This window comes from Pleurodeles waltl, chromosome 6, assembly GCF_031143425.1.
Source record: "Pleurodeles waltl isolate 20211129_DDA chromosome 6, aPleWal1.hap1.20221129, whole genome shotgun sequence".
Classification (NCBI taxonomy): domain Eukaryota; kingdom Metazoa; phylum Chordata; class Amphibia; order Caudata; family Salamandridae; genus Pleurodeles; species Pleurodeles waltl.
The window spans coordinates 79,422,616-79,445,242 of NC_090445.1; the positions used below are offsets into that span (position 1 = coordinate 79,422,616).

Below are 22,627 nucleotides of genomic sequence, written 5' to 3' on the forward strand. Positions count from 1 at the left end.
TATGATTAAAATAGGTATGAAAACTACTTTATGTCGGCAGCGGGATTTGATCACGGGACTGGGGAAAATACTGCTCTTGAATGTGGTGCCTTACACCGCTCGGCCATTCCGGCAGCATGCAGAACACGGCTCTGGAGGCTGACTGCCACCTCGCGACACAGGGAGAGTTCACACTGTTCTCTACTGGACATTTAAGTATGTGCCCAGAGACAGGTTGAGAGGACAGATGCATGTATGTACCAGAGTGAGCTCCAGAGAGACTGATGGGGACATAAGACTGGGGTAGAGCGAGAGATGGAGAAAGAGAAAGGTGCCTGTGTCGAGTCAGCAGCAGAGAAAATGAAACAAAGGGGCCTCCTGGGATAACCACACACTACTTCCTTACAAAGAACACACAGAGGGTGTGTGAAATGACAGGCACAGCAGGCCGGCTAGCTCAGTCGGTAGAGCATGAGACTCTTAATCTCAGGGTCGTGGGTTCGAGCCCCACGTTGGGCGTGATGCTTTTTAAAGGCTTCTCCATTTTCGGGTTTAACATTAACTCTCACCTTTTTCAGATATTTCGCTGAGGCTTAAAACTACACACACACACACATCCTGCAGTTTGCCTCACGATTCCCACAGGACTCCACACAACGCAGCACTTCCCGCCCTGGGAGGCGCCGCTGGGAGCGGTCCTAGGCCGAGCCTTTCCTGCGCCCTTTCCTAGCCTGAGCCGCCCGTGCTTACAGCGAGCTCGGAGTCCGCTCCGGTCCGTCCTGTCCACCCCCATCCTTTCAAAAAGAGGAGTTTTACGGTCTCATCCCCGCTGGTGTTATGATTAAAGTAGGTATGAAAACTACTTTATGTCAGCAGCGGGATTTGACCACGGGACTGGGGAAGATACTGCTCTTGAATGTGGCACCTTACACCGCTCGGCCATTCCGGCAGACTTCGGAAAACGGCTCTGGAGGCTGACTGCCACCTCGCGAAACAGGGAGAGTTCACACTCTTCTCTACTGGACATTTAAGCATGTGCCCAGAGACAGGTTGAAAGGACAGATGCATGTATGTACCAGAGTGAGCTCCAGAAAGACTGATGGGGACATAAGACTGGGGTAGAGCGAGAGATGGAGAAAGAGAAAGGTGCCTGTGTCAGGTCAGCAGCAGAGACATTGAAACAAAGGGGCCTCCTGGGATAACCACACACTACTTCCTCACAAAGAACACACAGAGGGTGTGTGAAATGATATAGCCACAGCAGCCTGGCTAGCTCAGTCGGTAGAGCATGAGACTCTTAATCTCAGGGTCGTGGGTTCGAGCCCCACGTTGGGCGTGATGCTTTTTAAAGGCTTCTCCATTTTCGGGTTAAACATTAACTCTCACCTTTTTCAGATATTTCGCTGAGGCTTAAAACTACACACACACACACATCCTGCAGTTTGCCTCACGATTCCCACAGGACTCCACACAACGCAGCACTTCCCGCCCTGGGATGCGCCGCTCGGAGCGGTCCTAGGCCGAGCCTTTCCTGCGCACTTTCCAAGCATGAGCCGCCCGTGCTTACAGCGAGCTCGGAGTCCGCTCCGGTCCGTCCTGTCCACCCCCATCCTTTCAAAAAGAGGAGTTTTACGGTCTCATCCCCGCTGGTGTTATGATTAAAGTAGGTATGAAAACTACTTTATGTCAGCAGCGGGATTTGACCACGGGACTGGGGAAGATACTGCTCTTGAATGTGGCACCTTACACCGCTCGGCCATTCCGGCAGACTTCGGAAAACGGCTCTGGAGGCTGACTGCCACCTCGCGAAACAGGGAGAGTTCACACTCTTCTCTACTGGACATTTAAGCATGTGCCCAGAGACAGGTTGAAAGGACAGATGCATGTATGTACCAGCTTGAGCTCCAGAAAGACTGATGGGGACATAAGACTGGGGTAGAGCGAGAGATGGAGAAAGAGAAAGGTGCCTGTGTCGAGTCTGCAGCAGAGAAAATGAAACAAAGGGGCCTCCTGGGATAACCACACACTACTTCCTCACAAAGAGCACACAGAGGGTGTGTGAAATGACATAGGCACAGCAGCCCGGCTAGCTCAGTCGGTAGAGCATGAGACTCTTAATTTCAGGGTCGTGGGTTCGAGCCTCACGTTGGGCGTGATGCTTTATAAAGGCTTCTCCATTTTCGGGTTTAACATTAACTCTCACCTTTTTTAGATATTTTGCTGAGGCTTAAAACTACTCACACACACATCCTGCAGTTTGCCTCACGATTCCCACAGGACTCCACACAATGCAGCACTTCCCGCCCTGGGAGGCGCCGCTGGGAGCTGTCCTAGGCCGAGCCTTTCCTGCGCCCTTTCCTAGCCTGAGCCGCCCGTGCTTACAGCGAGCTCGGAGTCCGCTCCGGTCCGTCCTGTCCCCCCCCATCCTTTCAAAAAGAGGAGTTTAAAGTCTCATCCCTGCTGGTGTTATGATTAAAATAGGTATGAAAACTACTTTATGTCGGCAGCGGGATTTGATCACGGGACTGGGGAAAATACTGCTCTTGAATGTGGCGCCTTACACCGCTCGGCCATTCCGGCAGCATGCAGAACACGGCTCTGGAGGCTGACTGCCACCTCGCGACACAGGGAGAGTTCACACTGTTCTCTACTGGACATTTAAGTATGTGCCCAGAGACAGGTTGAGAGGACAGATGCATGTATGTACCAGAGTGAGCTCCAGAGAGACTGATGGGGACATAAGACTGGGGTAGAGCGAGAGATGGAGAAAGAGAAAGGTGCCTGTGTCGAGTCAGCAGCAGAGAAAATGAAACAAAGGGGCCTCCTGGGATAACCACACACTACTTCCTTACAAAGAACACACAGAGGGTGTGTGAAATGACAGGCACAGCAGCCCGGCTAGCTCAGTCGGTAGAGCATGAGACTCTTAATCTCAGGGTCGTGGGTTCGAGCCCCACGTTGGGCGTGATGCTTTTTAAAGGCTTCTCCATTTTCGGGTTTAACATTAACTCTCACCTTTTTCAGATATTTCGCTGAGGCTTAAAACTACACACACACACACATCCTGCAGTTTGCCTCACGATTCCCACAGGACTCCACACAACGCAGCACTTCCCGCCCTGGGAGGCGCCGCTGGGAGCGGTCCTAGGCCGAGCCTTTCCTGCGCCCTTTCCTAGCCTGAGCCGCCCGTGCTTACAGCGAGCTCGGAGTCCGCTCCGGTCCGTCCTGTCCCCCCCCCATCCTTTCAAAACGAGGAGTTTAAGGTCTCATCCCCGCTGGTGTTATGATTAAAGTAGGTATGAAAACTACTTTATGTTGGCAGCGGGATTTAATTACGGGACTGGGGAAGATACTGCTCTTGAATGTGGCGCCTTACACCGCTCGGCCATTCCGGCAGCCTCCGGAACACGGCTCTGGAGGCTGACTGCCCCCTCGCGAAACAGGGAGAGTTCACACTGTTCTCTACTGGACATTTAAGTATGTGCCCAGAGACAGGTTGAGAGGACAGATGCATGTATGTACCAGAGTGAGCTCCAGAGAGACTGATGGGGACATAAGACTGGGGTAGAGCGAGAGATGGAGAAAGAGAAAGGTGCCTGTGTCGAGTCAGCAGCAGAGAAAATGAAACAAAGGGGCCTCCTGGGATAACCACACACTACTTCCTCACAAAGAGCACACAGAGGGTGTGTGATATGAAATAGGCACAGCAGCCCAGCTAGCTCAGTCGGTAGAGCATGAGACTCTTAATCTCAGGGTCGTGGGTTCGAGCCCCACGTTGGGCGTGATGCTTTATAAAGGCTTCTACATTTTCGGGTTTAACATTAACTCTCACCTTTTTTAGATATTTTGCTGAGGCTTAAAACTACACACACACACATCCTGCAGTTTGCCTCACGATTCCCACAGGACTCCACACAATGCAGCACTTCCCGCCCTGGGAGGCGCCGCTGGGAGCTGTCCTAGGCCGAGCCTTTCCTGCGCCCTTTCCTAGCCTGAGCCGCCCGTGCTTACAGCGAGCTCGGAGTCCGCTCCGGTCCGTCCTGTCCACCCCCATCCTTTCAAAAAGAGGAGTTTTACGGTCTCATCCCCGCTGGTGTTATGATTAAAGTAGGTATGAAAACTACTTTATGTCAGCAGCGGGATTTGACCACGGGACTGGGGAAGATACTGCTCTTGAATGTGGCACCTTACACCGCTCGGCCATTCCGGCAGACTTCGGAAAACGGCTCTGGAGGCTGACTGCCACCTCGCGAAACAGGGAGAGTTCACACTCTTCTCTACTGGACATTTAAGCATGTGCCCAGAGACAGGTTGAAAGGACAGATGCATGTATGTACCAGAGTGAGCTCCAGAAAGACTGATGGGGACATAAGACTGGGGTAGAGCGAGAGATGGAGAAAGAGAAAGGTGCCTGTGTCAGGTCAGCAGCAGAGAAATTGAAACCAAGGGGCCTCCTGGGATAAACCCACACTACTTCCTCACAAAGAACACACAGAGGGTGTGTGAAATGATATAGCCACAGCAGCCCGACTAGCTCAGTCGGTAGAGCATGAGACTCTTAATCTCAGGGTCGTGGGTTCGAGCCCCACGTTGGGCGTGATGCTTTATAAAGGCTTCTCCATTTTCGGGTTTAACATTAACTCTCACCTTTTTTAGATATTTTGCTGAGGCTTAAAACTACACACACACACATCCTGCCGTTTGCCTCACGATTCCCACAGGACTCCACACAATGCAGCACTTCCCGCCCTGGGAGGCGCCGCTGGGAGCTGTCCTAGGCCGAGCCTTTCCTGCGCCCTTTCCTAGCCTGAGCCGCCCGTGCTTACAGCGAGCTCGGAGTCCGCTCCGGTCCGTCCTGTCCCCCCCCATCCTTTCAAAAAGAGGAATTTAAAGTCTCATCCCTGCTGGTGTTATGATTAAAGTAGGTATGACAACTACTTTATGTCGGCAGCAGGATTTAATTACGGGACTGGGGAAGATACTGCTCTTGAATGTGGCGCCTTACACCGCTCGGCCATTCCGGCAGCCAGCAGAACACGGGTCTGGAGGCTGACTGCCCCCTCGCGAAACAGGGAGAGTTCACACTGTTCTCTACTGGCCATTTAAGAATGTGCCCAGAGACAGGTTGAGAGGACAGATGCATGTATGTACCAGAGTGAGCTCCAGAGAGACTGATGGGGACATAAGACTGGGGTAGAGCGAGAGATGGAGAAATAGGAAGGTGCCTGGGTCGAGTCAGCAGCAGAGAAAATGAAACAAAGGGGCCTCCTGGGATAACCACACACTACTTCCTCACAAAGAACACACAGAGGGTGTGTGAAATGACATAGGCACAGCAGCCTGGCTAGCTCAATCGGTAGAGCATGAGACTCTTAATCTCAGGGTTGTGGGTTCGAGCCCCACGTTGGGTGTAATGCTTTTTAAAGGCTTCTCCCTTTTCGGGTTTAACATTAACTCTCACCTTTTTCAGATATTTCGCTGAGGCTTAAAAATACACAAACACACATCCTGCTGTTTGCCTCACGATTCCCACAGGACTCCACACAACGCAGCACTTATCGCCCTGGGAGGCGCCGCTGGGAGCGGTCCTCGGCCGAGCCTTTCCTGCCCCCTTTCCTAGCCTGAGCCGCCCGTGCTTACAGCGAGCTCAGAGTCCGCTCCGGTCCGTCCTGTCCCCCCCCATCCTTTCAAAAAGAGGAGTTTAAAGTCTCATCCCTGCTGGTGTTATGATTAAAATAGGTATGAAAACTACTTTATGTCGGCAGCGGGATTTGATCACGGGACTGGGGAAAATACTGCTCTTGAATGTGGTGCCTTACACCGCTCGGCCATTCCGGCAGCATGCAGAACACGGCTCTGGAGGCTGACTGCCACCTCGCGACACAGGGAGAGTTCACACTGTTCTCTACTGGACATTTAAGTATGTGCCCAGAGACAGGTTGAGAGGACAGATGCATGTATGTACCAGAGTGAGCTCCAGAGAGACTGATGGGGACATAAGACTGGGGTAGAGCGAGAGATGGAGAAAGAGAAAGGTGCCTGTGTCGAGTCAGCAGCAGAGAAAATGAAACAAAGGGGCCTCCTGGGATAACCACACACTACTTCCTTACAAAGAACACACAGAGGGTGTGTGAAATGACAGGCACAGCAGGCCGGCTAGCTCAGTCGGTAGAGCATGAGACTCTTAATCTCAGGGTCGTGGGTTCGAGCCCCACGTTGGGCGTGATGCTTTTTAAAGGCTTCTCCATTTTCGGGTTTAACATTAACTCTCACCTTTTTCAGATATTTCGCTGAGGCTTAAAACTACACACACACACACATCCTGCAGTTTGCCTCACGATTCCCACAGGACTCCACACAACGCAGCACTTCCCGCCCTGGGAGGCGCCGCTGGGAGCGGTCCTAGGACGAGCCTTTCCTGCGCCCTTTCCTAGCCTGAGCCGCCCGTGCTTACAGCGAGCTCGGAGTCCGCTCCGGTCCGTCCTGTCCACCCCCATCCTTTCAAAAAGAGGAGTTTTACGGTCTCATCCCCGCTGGTGTTATGATTAAAGTAGGTATGAAAACTACTTTATGTCAGCAGCGGGATTTGACCACGGGACTGGGGAAGATACTGCTCTTGAATGTGGCACCTTACACCGCTCGGCCATTCCGGCAGACTTCGGAAAACGGCTCTGGAGGCTGACTGCCACCTCGCGAAACAGGGAGAGTTCACACTCTTCTCTACTGGACATTTAAGCATGTGCCCAGAGACAGGTTGAAAGGACAGATGCATGTATGTACCAGCTTGAGCTCCAGAAAGACTGATGGGGACATAAGACTGGGGTAGAGCGAGAGATGGAGAAAGAGAAAGGTGCCTGTGTCGAGTCAGCAGCAGAGAAAATGAAACAAAGGGGCCTCCTGGGATAACCACACTACTTCCTCACAAAGAGCACACAGAGGGTGTGTGAAATGACATGGGCACAGCAGCCCGGCTAGCTCAGTCGGTAGAGCATGAGACTCTTAATTTCAGGGTCGTGGGTTCGAGCCCCACGTTGGGCGTGATGCTTTATAAAGGCTTCTCCATTTTCGGGTTTAACATTAACTCTCACCTTTTTTAGATATTTTGCTGAGGCTTAAAACTACACACACACACATCCTGCAGTTTGCCTCACGATTCCCACAGGACTCCACACAATGCAGCACTTCCCGCCCTGGGAGGCGCCGCTGGGAGCTGTCCTAGGCCGAGCCTTTCCTGCGCCCTTTCCTAGCCTGAGCCGCCCGTGCTTACAGCGAGCTCGGAGTCCGCTCCGGTCCGTCCTGTCCACCCCCATCCTTTCAAAAAGAGGAGTTTTACGGTCTCATCCCCGCTGGTGTTATGATTAAAGTAGGTATGAAAACTACTTTATGTCAGCAGCGGGATTTGACCACGGGACTGGGGAAAATACTGCTCTTGAATGTGGCACCTTACACCGCTCGGCCATTCCGGCAGACTTCGGAAAACGGCTCTGGAGGCTGACTGCCACCTCGCGAAACAGTGAGAGTTCACACTCTTCTCTACTGGACATTTAAGCATGTGCCCAGAGACAGGTTGAAAGGACAGATGCATGTATGTACCAGAGTGAGCTCCAGAAAGACTGATGGGGACATAAGACTGGGGTAGAGCGAGAGATGGAGAAAGAGAAAGGTGCCTGTGTCAGGTCAGCAGCAGAGAAATTGAAACAAAGGGGCCTCCTGGGATAACCACACACTACTTCCTCACAAAGAACACACAGAGGGTGTGTGAAATGATATAGACACAGCAGCCTGGCTAGCTCAGTCGGTAGAGCATGAGACTTTTAATCTCAGGGTCGTGGGTTCGAGCCCCACGTTGGGCGTGATGCTTTTTAAAGGCTTCTCCATTTTCGGGTTTAACATTAACTCTCACCTTTTTCAGATATTTCGCTGAGGCTTAAAACTACACACACACATCCTGCAGTTTGCCTCACGATTCCCACAGGACTCCACACAACGCAGCACTTCCCGCCCTGGGATGCGCCGCTCGGAGCGGTCCTAGGCCGAGCCTTTCCTGCGCCCTTTCCAAGCCTGAGCCGCCCGTGCTTACAGCGAGCTCGGAGTCCGCTCCGGTCCGTCCTGTCCACCCCCATCCTTTCAAAAAGAGGAGTTTTACGGTCTCATCCCCGCTGGTGTTATGATTAAAGTAGGTATGAAAACTACTTTATGTCAGCAGCTGGATTTGACCACGGGACTGGGGAAGATACTGCTCTTGAATGTGGCACCTTACACCGCTCGGCCATTCCGGCAGACTTCGGAAAACGGCTCTGGAGGCTGACTGCCACCTCGCGAAACAGGGAGAGTTCACACTCTTCTCTACTGGACATTTAAGCATGTGCCCAGAGACAGGTTGAAAGGACAGATGCATGTATGTACCAGCTTGAGCTCCAGAAAGACTGATGGGGACATAAGACTGGGGTAGAGCGAGAGATGGAGAAAGAGAAAGGTGCCTGTGTCGAGTCAGCAGCAGAGAAAATGAAACAAAGGGGCCTCCTGGGATAACCACACACTACTTCCGCACAAAGAGCACACAGAGGGTGTGTGAAATGACATAGGCACAGCAGCCCGGCTAGCTCAGTCGGTAGAGCATGAGACTCTTAATTTCAGGGTCGTGGGTTCGAGCCCCACGTTGGGCGTATTGCTTTATAAAGGCTTCTCCATTTTCGGGTTAAACATTAACTCTCACCTTTTTTAGATATTTTGCTGAGGCTTAAAACTACACACACACACATCCTGCCGTTTGCCTCACGATTCCCACAGGACTCCACACAATGCAGCACTTCCCGCCCTGGGAGGCGCCGCTGGGAGCTGTCCTAGGCCGAGCCTTTCCTGCGCCCTTTCCTAGCCTGAGCCGCCCGTGCTTACAGCGAGCTCGGAGTCCGCTCCGGTCCGTCCTGTCCCCCCCCATCCTTTCAAAAAGAGGAATTTAAAGTCTCATCCCTGCTGGTGTTATGATTAAAGTAGGTATGACAACTACTTTATGTCGGCAGCAGGATTTAATTACGGGACTGGGGAAGATACTGCTCTTGAATGTGGCGCCTTACACCGCTCGGCCATTCCGGCAGCCAGCAGAACACGGCTCTGGAGGCTGACTGCCCCCTCGCGAAACAGGGAGAGTTCACACTGTTCTCTACTGGACATTTAAGAATGTGCCCAGAGACAGGTTGAGAGGACAGATGCATGTATGTACCAGAGTGAGCTCCAGAGAGACTGATGGGGACATAAGACTGGGGTAGAGCGAGAGATGGAGAAATAGGAAGGTGCCTGGGTCGAGTCAGCAGCAGAGAAAATGAAACAAAGGGGCCTCCTGGGATAACCACACACTACTTCCTCACAAAGAACACACAGAGGGTGTGTGAAATGACATAGGCACAGCAGCCTGGCTAGCTCAATCGGTAGAGCATGAGACTCTTAATCTCAGGGTTGTGGGTTCGAGCCCCACGTTGGGTGTAATGCTTTTTAAAGGCTTCTCCCTTTTCGGGTTTAACATTAACTCTCACCTTTTTCAGATATTTCGCTGAGGCTTAAAAATACACAAACACACATCCTGCTGTTTGCCTCACGATTCCCACAGGACTCCACACAACGCAGCACTTATCGCCCTGGGAGGCGCCGCTGGGAGCGGTCCTCGGCCGAGCCTTTCCTGCCCCCTTTCCTAGCCTGAGCCGCCCGTGCTTACAGCGAGCTCGGAGTCCGCTCCGGTCCGTCCTGTCCCCCCCCATCCTTTCAAAAAGAGGAGTTTAAAGTCTCATCCCTGCTGGTGTTATGATTAAAATAGGTATGAAAACTACTTTATGTCGGCAGCGGGATTTGATCACGGGACTGGGGAAAATACTGCTCTTGAATGTGGCGCCTTACACCGCTCGGCCATTCCGGCAGCATGCAGAACACGGCTCTGGAGGCTGACTGCCACCTCGCGACACAGGGAGAGTTCACACTGTTCTCTACTGGACATTTAAGTATGTGCCCAGAGACAGGTTGAGAGGACAGATGCATGTATGTACCAGAGTGAGCTCCAGAGAGACTGATGGGGACATAAGACTGGGGTAGAGCGAGAGATGGAGAAAGAGAAAGGTGCCTGTGTCGAGTCAGCAGCAGAGAAAATGAAACAAAGGGGCCTCCTGGGATAACCACACACTACTTCCTTACAAAGAACACACAGAGGGTGTGTGAAATGACAGGCACAGCAGCCCGGCTAGCTCAGTCGGTAGAGCATGAGACTCTTAATCTCAGGGTCGTGGGTTCGAGCCCCACGTTGGGCGTGATGCTTTTTAAAGGCTTCTCCATTTTCGGGTTTAACATTAACTCTCACCTTTTTCAGATATTTCGCTGAGGCTTAAAACTACACACACACACACACACATCCTGCAGTTTGCCTCACGATTCCCACAGGACTCCACACAACGCAGCACTTCCCGCCCTGGGAGGCGCCGCTGGGAGCGGTCCTAGGCCGAGCCTTTCCTGCGCCCTTTCCTAGCCTGAGCCGCCCGTGCTTACAGCGAGCTCGGAGTCCGCTCCGGTCCGTCCTGTCCCCCCCCCCATCCTTTCAAAACGAGGAGTTTAAGGTCTCATCCCCGCTGGTGTTATGATTAAAGTAGGTATGAAAACTACTTTATGTCGGCAGCGGGATTTAATTACGGGACTGGGGAAGATACTGCTCTTGAATGTGGCGCCTTACACCGCTCGGCCATTCCGGCAGCCTCCGGAACACGGCTCTGGAGGCTGACTGCCCCCTCGCGAAACAGGGAGAGTTCACACTGTTCTCTACTGGACATTTAAGTATGTGCCCAGAGACAGGTTGAGAGGACAGATGCATGTATGTACCAGAGTGAGCTCCAGAGAGACTGATGGGGACATAAGACTGGGGTAGAGCGAGAGATGGAGAAAGAGAAAGGTGCCTGTGTCGAGTCAGCAGCAGAGAAAATGAAACAAAGGGGCCTCCTGGGATAACCACACACTACTTCCTCACAAAGAGCACACAGAGGGTGTGTGAAATGACATAGGCACAGCAGCCCGGCTAGCTCAGTCGGTAGAGCATGAGACTCTTAATCTCAGGGTCGTGGGTTCGAGCCCCACGTTGGGCGTGATGCTTTATAAAGGCTTCTCCATTTTCGGGTTTAACATTAACTCTCACCTTTTTTAGATATTTTGCTGAGGCTTAAAACTACACACACACACATCCTGCAGTTTGCCTCACGATTCCCACAGGACTCCACACAATGCAGCACTTCCCGCCCTGGGAGGCGCCGCTGGGAGCTGTCCTAGGCCGAGCCTTTCCTGCGCCCTTTCCTAGCCTGAGCCGCCCGTGCTTACAGCGAGCTCGGAGTCCGCTCCGGTCCGTCCTGTCCACCCCCATCCTTTCAAAAAGAGGAGTTTTACGGTCTCATCCCCGCTGGTGTTATGATTAAAGTAGGTATGAAAACTACTTTATGTCAGCAGCGGGATTTGACCACGGGACTGGGGAAGATACTGCTCTTGAATGTGGCACCTTACACCGCTCGGCCATTCCGGCAGATTTCGGAAAACGGCTCTAGAGGCTGACTGCCACCTCGCGAAACAGGGAGAGTTCACACTCTTCTCTACTGGACATTTAAGCATGTGCCCAGAGACAGGTTGAAAGGACAGATGCATGTATGTACCAGAGTGAGCTCCAGAAAGACTGATGGGGACATAAGACTGGGGTAGAGCGAGAGATGGAGAAAGAGAAAGGTGCCTGTGTCAGGTCAGCAGCAGAGAAATTGAAACAAAGGGGCCTCCTGGGATAACCACACACTACTTCCTCACAAAGAACACACAGAGGGTGTGTGAAATGATATAGCCACAGTAGCCTGGCTAGCTCAGTCGGTAGAGCATGAGACTCTTAATCTCAGGGTCGTGGGTTCGAGCCCCACGTTGGGCGTGATGCTTTTTAAAGGCTTCTCCATTTTCGGGTTTAACATTAACTCTCACCTTTTTCAGATATTTCGCTGAGGCTTAAAACTACACACACACACACATCCTGCAGTTTGCCTCACGATTCCCACAGGACTCCACACAACGCAGCACTTCCCGCCCTGGGATGCGCCGCTCGGAGCGGTCCTAGGCCGAGCCTTTCCTGCGCCCTTTCCAAGCCTGAGCCGCCCGTGCTTACAGCGAGCTCGGAGTCCGCTCCGGTCCGTCCTGTCCACCCCCATCCATTCAAAAAGAGGAGTTTTACGGTCTCATCCCCGCTGGTGTTATGATTAAAGTAGGTATGAAAACTACTTTAAGTCAGCAGCGGGATTTGACCACGGGACTGGGGAAGATACTGCTCTTGAATGTGGCACCTTACACCGCTCGGCCATTCCGGCAGACTTCGGAAAACGGCTCTGGAGGCTGACTGCCACCTCGCGAAACAGGGAGAGTTCACACTCTTCTCTACTGGACATTTAAGCATGTGCCCAGAGACAGGTTGAAAGGACAGATGCATGTATGTACCAGCTTGAGCTCCAGAAAGACTGATGGGGACATAAGACTGGGGTAGAGCGAGAGATGGAGAAAGAGAAAGGTGCCTGTGTCGAGTCAGCAGCAGAGAAAATGAAACAAAGGGGCCTCCTGGGATAACCACACACTACTTCCTCACAAAGAGCACACAGAGGGTGTGTGAAATGACATAGGCACAGCAGCCCGGCTAGCTCAGTCGGTAGAGCATGAGTCTCTTAATTTCAGGGTCGTGGGTTCGAGCCCCACGTTGGGCGTGATGCTTTATAAAGGCTTCTCCATTTTCGGGTTAAACATTAACTCTCACCTTTTTTAGATATTTTGCTGAGGCTTAAAACTACACACACACACATCCTGCCGTTTGCCTCACGATTCCCACAGGACTCCACACAATGCAGCACTTCCCGCCCTGGGAGGCGCCGCTGGGAGCTGTCCTAGGCCGAGCCTTTCCTGCGCCCTTTCCTAGCCTGAGCCGCCCGTGCTTACAGCGAGCTCGGAGTCCGCTCCGGTCCGTCCTGTCCCCCCCCATCCTTTCAAAAAGAGGAATTTAAAGTCTCATCCCTGCTGGTGTTATGATTAAAGTAGGTATGACAACTACTTTATGTCGGCAGCAGGATTTAATTACGGGACTGGGGAAGATACTGCTCTTGAATGTGGCGCCTTACACCGCTCGGCCATTCCGGCAGCCAGCAGAACACGGCTCTGGAGGCTGACTGCCCCCTCGCGAAACAGGGAGAGTTCACACTGTTCTCTACTGGACATTTAAGAATGTGCCCAGAGACAGGTTGAGAGGACAGATGCATGTATGTACCAGAGTGAGCTCCAGAGAGACTGATGGGGACATAAGACTGGGGTAGAGCGAGAGATGGAGAAATAGGAAGGTGCCTGGGTCGAGTCAGCAGCAGAGAAAATGAAACAAAGGGGCCTCCTGGGATAACCACACACTACTTCCTCACAAAGAACACACAGAGGGTGTGTGAAATGACATAGGCACAGCAGCCTGGCTAGCTCAATCGGTAGAGCATGAGACTCTTAATCTCAGGGTTGTGGGTTCGAGCCCCACGTTGGGTGTAATGCTTTTTAAAGGCTTCTCCCTTTTCGGGTTTAACATTAACTCTCACCTTTTTCAGATATTTCGCTGAGGCTTAAAAATACACAAACACACATCCTGCTGTTTGCCTCACGATTCCCACAGGACTCCACACAACGCAGCACTTATCGCCCTGGGAGGCGCCGCTGGGAGCGGTCCTCGGCCGAGCCTTTCCTGCCCCCTTTCCTAGCCTGAGCCGCCCGTGCTTACAGCGAGCTCGGAGTCCGCTCCGGTCCGTCCTGTCCCCCCCCATCCTTTCAAAAAGAGGAGTTTAAAGTCTCATCCCTGCTGGTGTTATGATTAAAATAGGTATGAAAACTACTTTATGTCGGCAGCGGGATTTGATCACGGGACTGGGGAAAATACTGCTCTTGAATGTGGCGCCTTACACCGCTCGGCCATTCCGGCAGCATGCAGAACACGGCTCTGGAGGCTGACTGCCACCTCGCGACACAGGGAGAGTTCACACTGTTCTCTACTGGACATTTAAGTATGTGCCCAGAGACAGGTAGGAGGCTGGACTGGCTTGTAGTGAGTACCAAGGGGTACTTGCACCTTGCACCAGGCCCAGTTATCCCTTATTAGTGTATAGGGTGTCTAGCAGCTTAGGCTGATAGATAATGGTAGCTTAGCAGAGCAGCTTAGGCTGAACTAGGAGACGTGTGAAGCTACTACAGTACCACTTAGTGTCATATGCACAATATCATAAGAAAACACAATACACAGTTATACTAAAAATAAAGGTACTTTATTTTTATGACAATATGCCAAAGTATCTTAGAGTGTACCCTCAGTGAGAGGATAGGAAATATACACAAGATATATATACACAATAGCAAAAATATGCAGTATAGTCTTAGAAAACAGTGCAAACAATGTATAGTTACAATAGGATGCAATGGAGAAACATAGGGATAGGGGCAACACAAACCATATACTCCAGAAGTGGAATGCGAACCACGAATGGACCCCAAACCTATGTGACCTTGTAGAGGGTCGCTGGGACTATTAGAAAATAGTGAGAGTTAGAAAAATAACCCTCCCCAAGACCCTGAAAAGTGAGTGCAAAGTGCACTAAAGTTCCCCTAAGGACAAAATAGTCGTGTTAGAGGGAGAATGCAAGGAAAACACAAATCAGCAATGCAACAACGATGGATTCCTGTCTGAAGGTACCTGTGGAACAAGGGGACCAAGTCCAAAAGTCACAAGCAGCTCGGAGATGGGCAGATGCCCAAGAAATGCCAGCGGTTGGTGCAAAGAAGCTCTTACTAGGCTGAAGAACTGTGAATACTGCAGGAACGACAAGGGCTAGAGACTTCCCCTTTGGAGGATGGATCCCCCACGCCTTGGAGAGTCGTGCAGAAGTGTTTTCCCGCCGGATGGACGCCAACAAGCCTTGCTACACGCAAATCGTGCGTTTGGCGTTTTTGGACGCTGCTGGGGCCCAGGAGGGACCAGGAGGTCGCAAATTGGACCTGCAGAGAGAGGGGACGTCGAGCAAGACAAAGAGCCCTCACTGAAGCAGGTAGCACCCGGAGAAGTGCCAGAAACAGGCACTACGAGGATGCGTGAAACAGTGCTCGCCGAAGTTGCACAAAGGAGTCCCACGTCGCCGGAGACCAACTTAGAAAGTCGTGCAATGCAGGTTAGAGTGCCGTGGACCCAGGCTTGGCTGTGCACGAAGGATTTCCGCCGGAAGTGCACAGGGGCCGGAGTAGCTTGCAAAGTCGCGGTTCCCAGCAATGCAGCCCAGCGAGGTGAGGCAAGGACTTACCTCCACCAAACTTGGGCTGAAGAGTCACTGGACTGTGGCGGTCACTTGGACAGTGTCGCTGGATTCGAGGGACCTCGCTCGTCGTGCTGAGAGGAGACCCAAGGGACCGGAAATGCAGCTTTTTGGTGCCTGCGGTTGCAGGGGGAAGATTCCGTCGACCCACGGGAGATTTCTTCGGAGCTTCTGGTGCAGAGAGGAGGCAGACTACCCCCACAGCATGCACAAGCAGGAAAACAGTCGAGAAGGCGGCAGGATCAGCGTTACAGAGTTGCAGTAGTCGTCTTTGCTACTATGTTGCAGGTTTGCAGGCTTCCAGCGCGGTCAGCGGTCGATTCCTTATCAGAAGGTGAAGAGGGAGATGCAGAGGAACTCGGCTGAGCTCATGCATTCGTTATCTAAAGTTTCCCCAGAGACAGAGACCCTAAATAGCCAGAAAAGAGGGTTTGGCTACCTAGGAGAGAGGAAAGGCTACTAACACCTGAAGGAGCCTATCACAAGGAGTCTCTGACGTCACCTGGTGGCACTGGCCACTCAGAGCAGTCCAGTGTGCCAGCAGCACCTCTGTTTCCAAGATGGCAGAGGTCTGGAGCACACTGGAGGAGCTCTGGACACCTCCCAGGGGAGGTGCAGGTCGGGGGAGTGGTCACTCCCCTTTCCTTTGTCCAGTTTCGCGCCAGAGCAGGGGCTAAGGGGTCCCTGAACCGGTGTAGACTGGCTTATGCAGAATTGGGCACACCTGTGCCCAACAAAGCATTTCCAGAGGCTGGGGGAGGCTACTCCTCCCCTGCCTTCACACCATTTTCCAAAGGGAGAGGGTGTCACACCCTCTCTCAGAGGAAGTTCTTTGTTCTGCCATCCTGGGCCAGGCCTGGCTGGACCCCAGGAGGGCAGCTGCCTGTCTGAGGGGTTGGCAGCAGCAGCAGCTGCAGAGAAACCCCAGGAAGGGCAGTCTGGCAGTACCAGGGTCTGTGCTACAGACCACTGGGATCATGGAATTGTACCAACAATGCCAGGATGGCATAGAGGGGGCAATTCCATGATCATAGACATGTTACATGGCCATATTCGGAGTTACCATGGTGAAGCTACATATAGGTAGTGACCTATATGTAGTGCACGCGTGTAATGGTGTCCCCGCACTCACAAAGTTCAGTGAATTGGCTCTGAACAATGTGGGGGCACCTTGGCTAGTGCCAGGGTGCCCTCACACTAAGTAACTTTGCACCTAACCTTTACCAGGTAAAGGTTAGACATATAGGTGACTTATAAGTTACTTAAGTGCAGTGTAAAATGGCTGTGAAATAACGTGGACGTTATTTCACTCAGGCTGCAGTGGCAGGCCTGTGTAAGAATTGTCAGAGCTCCCTATGGGTGGCAAAAGAAATGCTGCAGCCCATAGGGATCTCCTGGAACCCCAATACCCTGGGTACCTCAGTACCATATACTAGGGAATTATAAGGGTGTTCCAGTAAGCCAATGTAAATTGGTAAAAATGGTCACTAGCCTGTCAGTGACAATTTGGAAAGAAATGAGAGAGCATAACCACTGAGGTTCTGGTTAGCAGAGCCTCAGTGAGACAGTTAGGCACCACACAGGGAACATACACATGCACACCTATGAGCACTGGGGCCCTGTGTGACAGGGTCCCAGTGACACATACATATAGGCCACAAACCTATGAGCACTGGGGTCCTGACCAGCAGGATCCCAGTGACACATAACAACCATACTGAAAACATGGTGTTTTCACTATGAGCACTGAGGCCTGGCTATCAGGATCCCAGTGAGACAGTGAAAACAGTGACAAACACCCTGACATACACTCACAAACAGGCCAAAAGTGGGGGTAACAAGGCTAGAAAGAGGCTACCTTCTCACACAACCCCCCCCCAAACGAAGGACAATAAGGCTAACCTTGGCCAGTTGAGACTTTATTGTCTAAGTGGTGATAAGTAGAGAGTAGCTCTGCAATAGACTGGTTACTCCCTTTATCATCCACTATATGGTTACTTCCCTGTGGGGATGTAAACCACCCTGTTTGAAGTTTTTTAGCTAAGCAACAATGTGAAGATGTATTTTCAGAGTTTCTATCAGTAAGTTTTAGTTTAGAGCAGTGGGAATTGTCCACTGAACCTATTTGTAGTGATGGAAATGCCAGACAGGGATGCTGTCTCAGAAAAGCCATAGCTGGGCAAAAACTTTGTCCATCTGGCTGGAAGAGAGAACAGGGATGCTGTTTCTCTTGAGTTGGAGCAGGGCAGGGATGCTGTCCTATGAGCTCCACACTAGGGCAGGGATGCTGTCCTAAGTGTTGTGAGGTAGTGCAGGGTTTCTGCACTAAAGTTTCTCTGGAAGGGTTGGAGGGATGCTCCATGTTAACTAAAATGGTGCTGTTTTTCTCACCAATGTTAGTTATCCCACAGAGAGGTACTTCCACCTCAGGGAGTCCAGCTTTGCCAGCTGATGATTCCCTTAGAACAGGTGCCACCCCAGGAGAGGTTTCTCCCACCACAGGAATAGTATCCTGAATGGTAGGGTGGTTAGGGGATACTGTGATACCCTTTTTACCTGTTGATGGAGAGGGATCCTGAGTTTTCAGGCCTTCTCTCCTTTGCTTTTTCATTTCACTTGAAATGAGAGGGAACAATTCCTCAGGGATGCCCAGCATGGCTGCATGGGCATAAAACTCTACATCAGCCCAACCTGAGGCCTCTAGGTCATTACCTAAGAGACAGTCTACAGGTAAGCTAGGTGATACCACCACCTGCTTAGGGCCAGTAACTCCACCCCAACTAAACTGAATTATAGCTAAGGGAAGAAACTTAGTGGAGTTATGAACATCAATAATCTTATACTGTTGTCCAATGATGTGTTGTTCAGGAGGCACTAGGTTTTCAGTCACCAAAGTGAAACTGGCACCTGTGTCCCTGTAGGCCAAGGCCTCAACACCATTTATTGAAACTGTCTGCCTGTACTTATCCATTGTAAGGGGACAAGCAGCCAGTGTGGCAAGGCCAGTGCCACTAGGTGTGACAGAAACTGTCTTGGGACTGATTACATCAGTTTCCACTATGGACCCATAAGTGAACCCAACTACACCCTTTGCTTGACTGTTGCCAGCAGTCCCACCACTAGTACCACTACTGCTAGGGGCACTAGAGCTTGATGTATTAGTGGTGGTAGGCTCAGGGGGTTTACCTGGACAGGACTTATCCCCTGGCCTATGGCCTCTATTTTTACACACAAAGCACCAAGGCTTTTTAATGTGTGCAGTTTGGGAAGAAGAGGAAGAATTTGTTTTATCCCCACCCTCTGAAGAGTGTTTAAGATTTGAAGTGGGATCTTTGGTTTTACCCTTATCCCCATGCTTATCTTGAGATTTTTCACCATCTTTCTTCTTATTGCCATCTTTGTCACCCCCTGTATGAACTTTTCTGTTCACTCTTGTTCTGACCCATTTGTCTGCCTTCTTTCCCAATTCTTGGGGAGAGGTCAGATCAGAGTCCACCAAGTACTGGTGCAACAAATCAGACACACAATTATTAAGAATATGCTCTCTCAGGATCAAGTTATACAGGCTGTCATAATCAGTAACTTTACTGCCATGTAACCACCCCTCCAAGGCCTTCACTGCCTGGTCAATGAAATCAACCCAGTCTTGTGAAGACTCCTTTTTGGTATCTCTGAACTTTATCCTGTACTGTTCAGTGGTTAAGCCATAACCATCCAGGAGTGCATTCTTAAGAACTGTAAAATTATTGGCATCATTTTCTTTCACAGTAAGGAGCCTATCCCTACCTTTTCCACTAAATGATAGCCATAGGATAGCAGCCCACTGCCTTTGAGGGACATCCTGTACAGCACAGGCCCTCTCAAGTGCAGCAAACCACTTGTTAATGTCATCCCCCTCCTTATAAGGGGGAACTATCTTGTGCAGATTCCTGGAATCATGCTCTTTTGCAGGATGACTATGGGGAATACTGCTGCTGCCACCATGGGTATCTAAACCCAACTTCTGTCTTTCCCTCTCTATTTCTAAAGACTGTCTATCCAAATCCAGCTGTTGCTTCTTGAGCTTCAGTCTGGTTTGTTCCACTCTCAATCTATTGAGCTCCCTTTCTAACAATCTGTCATCAGGGTGGGTGGGAGGGACATTTCTAGATACAGAGGTATGATGGGAATGAACAGAAGGAGACCTGTCCCTTACAAGGGGCACCCTAACAGCTTGGCTACCAGCATAATGTGAGAGCACATCATCAGTATGATGTGATTCAACCACTGTACCAACTATGCTAGACTGTCTAGTAATGGGCAGGCTGAGAAGTTTCTTTCCTGAACCTTTTCCTGGGGGAGTCCCTGGATCAGATTGAGAACCATTAGCTACTTTTTCTACAGATTGGGCACTTATGGCCTTATCCTGTACTCTAAGCATATTAATTAACAGTTCTAAGGAAGGATTCTTCCCTACACTCAAACCTCTCTCTATGCAGAGACTCCTTGCTCCTTTCCAGCTAAGGTGATCATATGCAAGTTTGGACAGTTCAACTTTTTGGCCTGTGCCAGACATTTTTAGAGAGAGTTAAAGTGATAGACAAAGAGAAAAAAGTTTTCAGAACTTTTTGGAAAGACAGAAAAAACTTTTTAAACTTTTAAGAACTTTTTGAAAGTTTAGAAGTACTTTTCAGCACTTAGAAAAGAGTGAAAAGAGGAAATGCAAAACTTTTTGGCTATGTGTATATACACTGACCTTGTTTTGTATATTTTTCTCTTATGAAAAGTACAATGACAAGAGTGGTAAGTAGTCTCAAAGTACTTATCCCACCGCTGCACAACCAATGTAGGAGGCTGGACTGGCTTGTAGTGAGTACCAAGGGGTACTTGCACCTTGCACCAGGCCCAGTTATCCCTTATTAGTGTATAGGGTGTCTAGCAGCTTAGGCTGATAGATAATGGTAGCTTAGCAGAGCAGCTTAGGCTGAACTAGGAGACGTGTGAAGCTACTACAGTACCACTTAGTGTCATATGCACAATATCATAAGAAAACACAATACACAGTTATACTAAAAATAAAGGTACTTTATTTTTATGACAATATGCCAAAGTATCTTAGAGTGTACCCTCAGTGAGAGGATAGGAAATATACACAAGATATATATACACAATAGCAAAAATATGCAGTATAGTCTTAGAAAACAGTGCAAACAATGTATAGTTACAATAGGATGCAATGGAGAAACATAGGGATAGGGGCAACACAAACCATATACTCCAGAAGTGGAATGCGAACCACGAATGGACCCCAAACCTATGTGACCTTGTAGAGGGTCGCTGGGACTATTAGAAAATAGTGAGAGTTAGAAAAATAACCCTCCCCAAGACCCTGAAAAGTGAGTGCAAAGTGCACTAAAGTTCCCCTAAGGACAAAATAGTCGTGTTAGAGGGAGAATGCAAGGAAAACACAAATCAGCAATGCAACAACGATGGATTCCTGTCTGAAGGTACCTGTGGAACAAGGGGACCAAGTCCAAAAGTCACAAGCAGCTCGGAGATGGGCAGATGCCCAAGAAATGCCAGCGGTTGGTGCAAAGAAGCTCTTACTAGGCTGAAGAACTGTGAATACTGCAGGAACGACAAGGGCTAGAGACTTCCCCTTTGGAGGATGGATCCCCCACGCCTTGGAGAGTCGTGCAGAAGTGTTTTCCCGCCGGATGGACGCCAACAAGCCTTGCTACACGCAAATCGTGCGTTTGGCGTTTTTGGACGCTGCTGGGGCCCAGGAAGGACCAGGAGGTCGCAAATTGGACCTGCAGAGAGAGGGGACGTCGAGCAAGACAAAGAGCCCTCACTGAAGCAGGTAGCACCCGGAGAAGTGCCAGAAACAGGCACTACGAGGATGCGTGAAACGGTGCTCGCCGAAGTTGCACAAAGGAGTCCCACGTCGCCGGAGACCAACTTAGAAAGTCGTGCAATGCAGGTTAGAGTGCCGTGGACCCAGGCTTGGCTGTGCACGAAGGATTTCCGCCGGAAGTGCACAGGGGCCGGAGTAGCTTGCAAAGTCGCGGTTCCCAGCAATGCAGCCCAGCGAGGTGAGGCAAGGACTTACCTCCACCAAACTTGGGCTGAAGAGTCACTGGACTGTGGCGGTCACTTGGACAGTGTCGCTGGATTCGAGGGACCTCGCTCGTCGTGCTGAGAGGAGACCCAAGGGACCGGAAATGCAGCTTTTTGGTGCCTGCGGTTGCAGGGGGAAGATTCCGTCGACCCACGGGAGATTTCTTCGGAGCTTCTGGTGCAGAGAGGAGGCAGACTACCCCCACAGCATGCACAAGCAGGAAAACAGTCGAGAAGGCGGCAGGATCAGCGTTACAGAGTTGCAGTAGTCGTCTTTGCTACTATGTTGCAGGTTTGCAGGCTTCCAGCGCGGTCAGCGGTCGATTCCTTATCAGAAGGTGAAGAGGGAGATGCAGAGGAACTCGGCTGAGCTCATGCATTCGTTATCTAAAGTTTCCCCAGAGACAGAGACCCTAAATAGCCAGAAAAGAGGGTTTGGCTACCTAGGAGAGAGGAAAGGCTACTAACACCTGAAGGAGCCTATCACAAGGAGTCTCTGACGTCACCTGGTGGCACTGGCCACTCAGAGCAGTCCAGTGTGCCAGCAGCACCTCTGTTTCCAAGATGGCAGAGGTCTGGAGCACACTGGAGGAGCTCTGGACACCTCCCAGGGGAGGTGCAGGTCGGGGGAGTGGTCACTCCCCTTTCCTTTGTCCAGTTTCGCGCCAGAGCAGGGGCTAAGGGGTCCCTGAACCGGTGTAGACTGGCTTATGCAGAATTGGGCACACCTGTGCCCAACAAAGCATTTCCAGAGGCTGGGGGAGGCTACTCCTCCCCTGCCTTCACACCATTTTCCAAAGGGAGAGGGTGTCACACCCTCTCTCAGAGGAAGTTCTTTGTTCTGCCATCCTGGGCCAGGCCTGGCTGGACCCCAGGAGGGCAGCTGCCTGTCTGAGGGGTTGGCAGCAGCAGCAGCTGCAGAGAAACCCCAGGAAGGGCAGTCTGGCAGTACCAGGGTCTGTGCTACAGACCACTGGGATCATGGAATTGTACCAACAATGCCAGGATGGCATAGAGGGGGCAATTCCATGATCATAGACATGTTACATGGCCATATTCGGAGTTACCATGGTGAAGCTACATATAGGTAGTGACCTATATGTAGTGCACGCGTGTAATGGTGTCCCCGCACTCACAAAGTTCAGTGAATTGGCTCTGAACAATGTGGGGGCACCTTGGCTAGT

General features: G+C 51.1%; 10 non-coding genes across 10 annotated transcripts; all 10 read left to right on the forward strand.

Annotated features, from left to right (window-relative positions):
- Nucleotides 1–1,242: 1,242 nt before the first annotated feature.
- TRNAK-CUU (transfer RNA lysine (anticodon CUU)) lies at nt 1,243–1,315 on the forward strand. Its single transcript has one exon. It is a non-coding gene; the product is annotated as a tRNA-Lys (tRNA).
- A 1,556-nt stretch (nt 1,316–2,871) lies between these two features.
- Nucleotides 2,872–2,944, forward strand: TRNAK-CUU (transfer RNA lysine (anticodon CUU)). Its single transcript has one exon. It is a non-coding gene; the product is annotated as a tRNA-Lys (tRNA).
- Nucleotides 2,945–3,688: 744 nt separating this feature from the next.
- On the forward strand, nt 3,689–3,761 carry TRNAK-CUU (transfer RNA lysine (anticodon CUU)). Its single transcript has one exon. It is a non-coding gene; the product is annotated as a tRNA-Lys (tRNA).
- A 742-nt stretch (nt 3,762–4,503) lies between these two features.
- On the forward strand, nt 4,504–4,576 carry TRNAK-CUU (transfer RNA lysine (anticodon CUU)). The gene has a single exon. It is a non-coding gene; the product is annotated as a tRNA-Lys (tRNA).
- Nucleotides 4,577–6,944: 2,368 nt separating this feature from the next.
- On the forward strand, nt 6,945–7,017 carry TRNAK-CUU (transfer RNA lysine (anticodon CUU)). The gene has a single exon. It is a non-coding gene; the product is annotated as a tRNA-Lys (tRNA).
- Nucleotides 7,018–7,759: 742 nt separating this feature from the next.
- On the forward strand, nt 7,760–7,832 carry TRNAK-UUU (transfer RNA lysine (anticodon UUU)). The gene has a single exon. It is a non-coding gene; the product is annotated as a tRNA-Lys (tRNA).
- Nucleotides 7,833–8,572: 740 nt separating this feature from the next.
- On the forward strand, nt 8,573–8,645 carry TRNAK-CUU (transfer RNA lysine (anticodon CUU)). The gene has a single exon. It is a non-coding gene; the product is annotated as a tRNA-Lys (tRNA).
- Nucleotides 8,646–10,198: 1,553 nt separating this feature from the next.
- Nucleotides 10,199–10,271, forward strand: TRNAK-CUU (transfer RNA lysine (anticodon CUU)). The gene has a single exon. It is a non-coding gene; the product is annotated as a tRNA-Lys (tRNA).
- Nucleotides 10,272–11,020: 749 nt separating this feature from the next.
- Nucleotides 11,021–11,093, forward strand: TRNAK-CUU (transfer RNA lysine (anticodon CUU)). The gene has a single exon. It is a non-coding gene; the product is annotated as a tRNA-Lys (tRNA).
- A 742-nt stretch (nt 11,094–11,835) lies between these two features.
- On the forward strand, nt 11,836–11,908 carry TRNAK-CUU (transfer RNA lysine (anticodon CUU)). The gene has a single exon. It is a non-coding gene; the product is annotated as a tRNA-Lys (tRNA).
- The last annotated feature ends 10,719 nt before the right edge of the window (nt 11,909–22,627 follow it).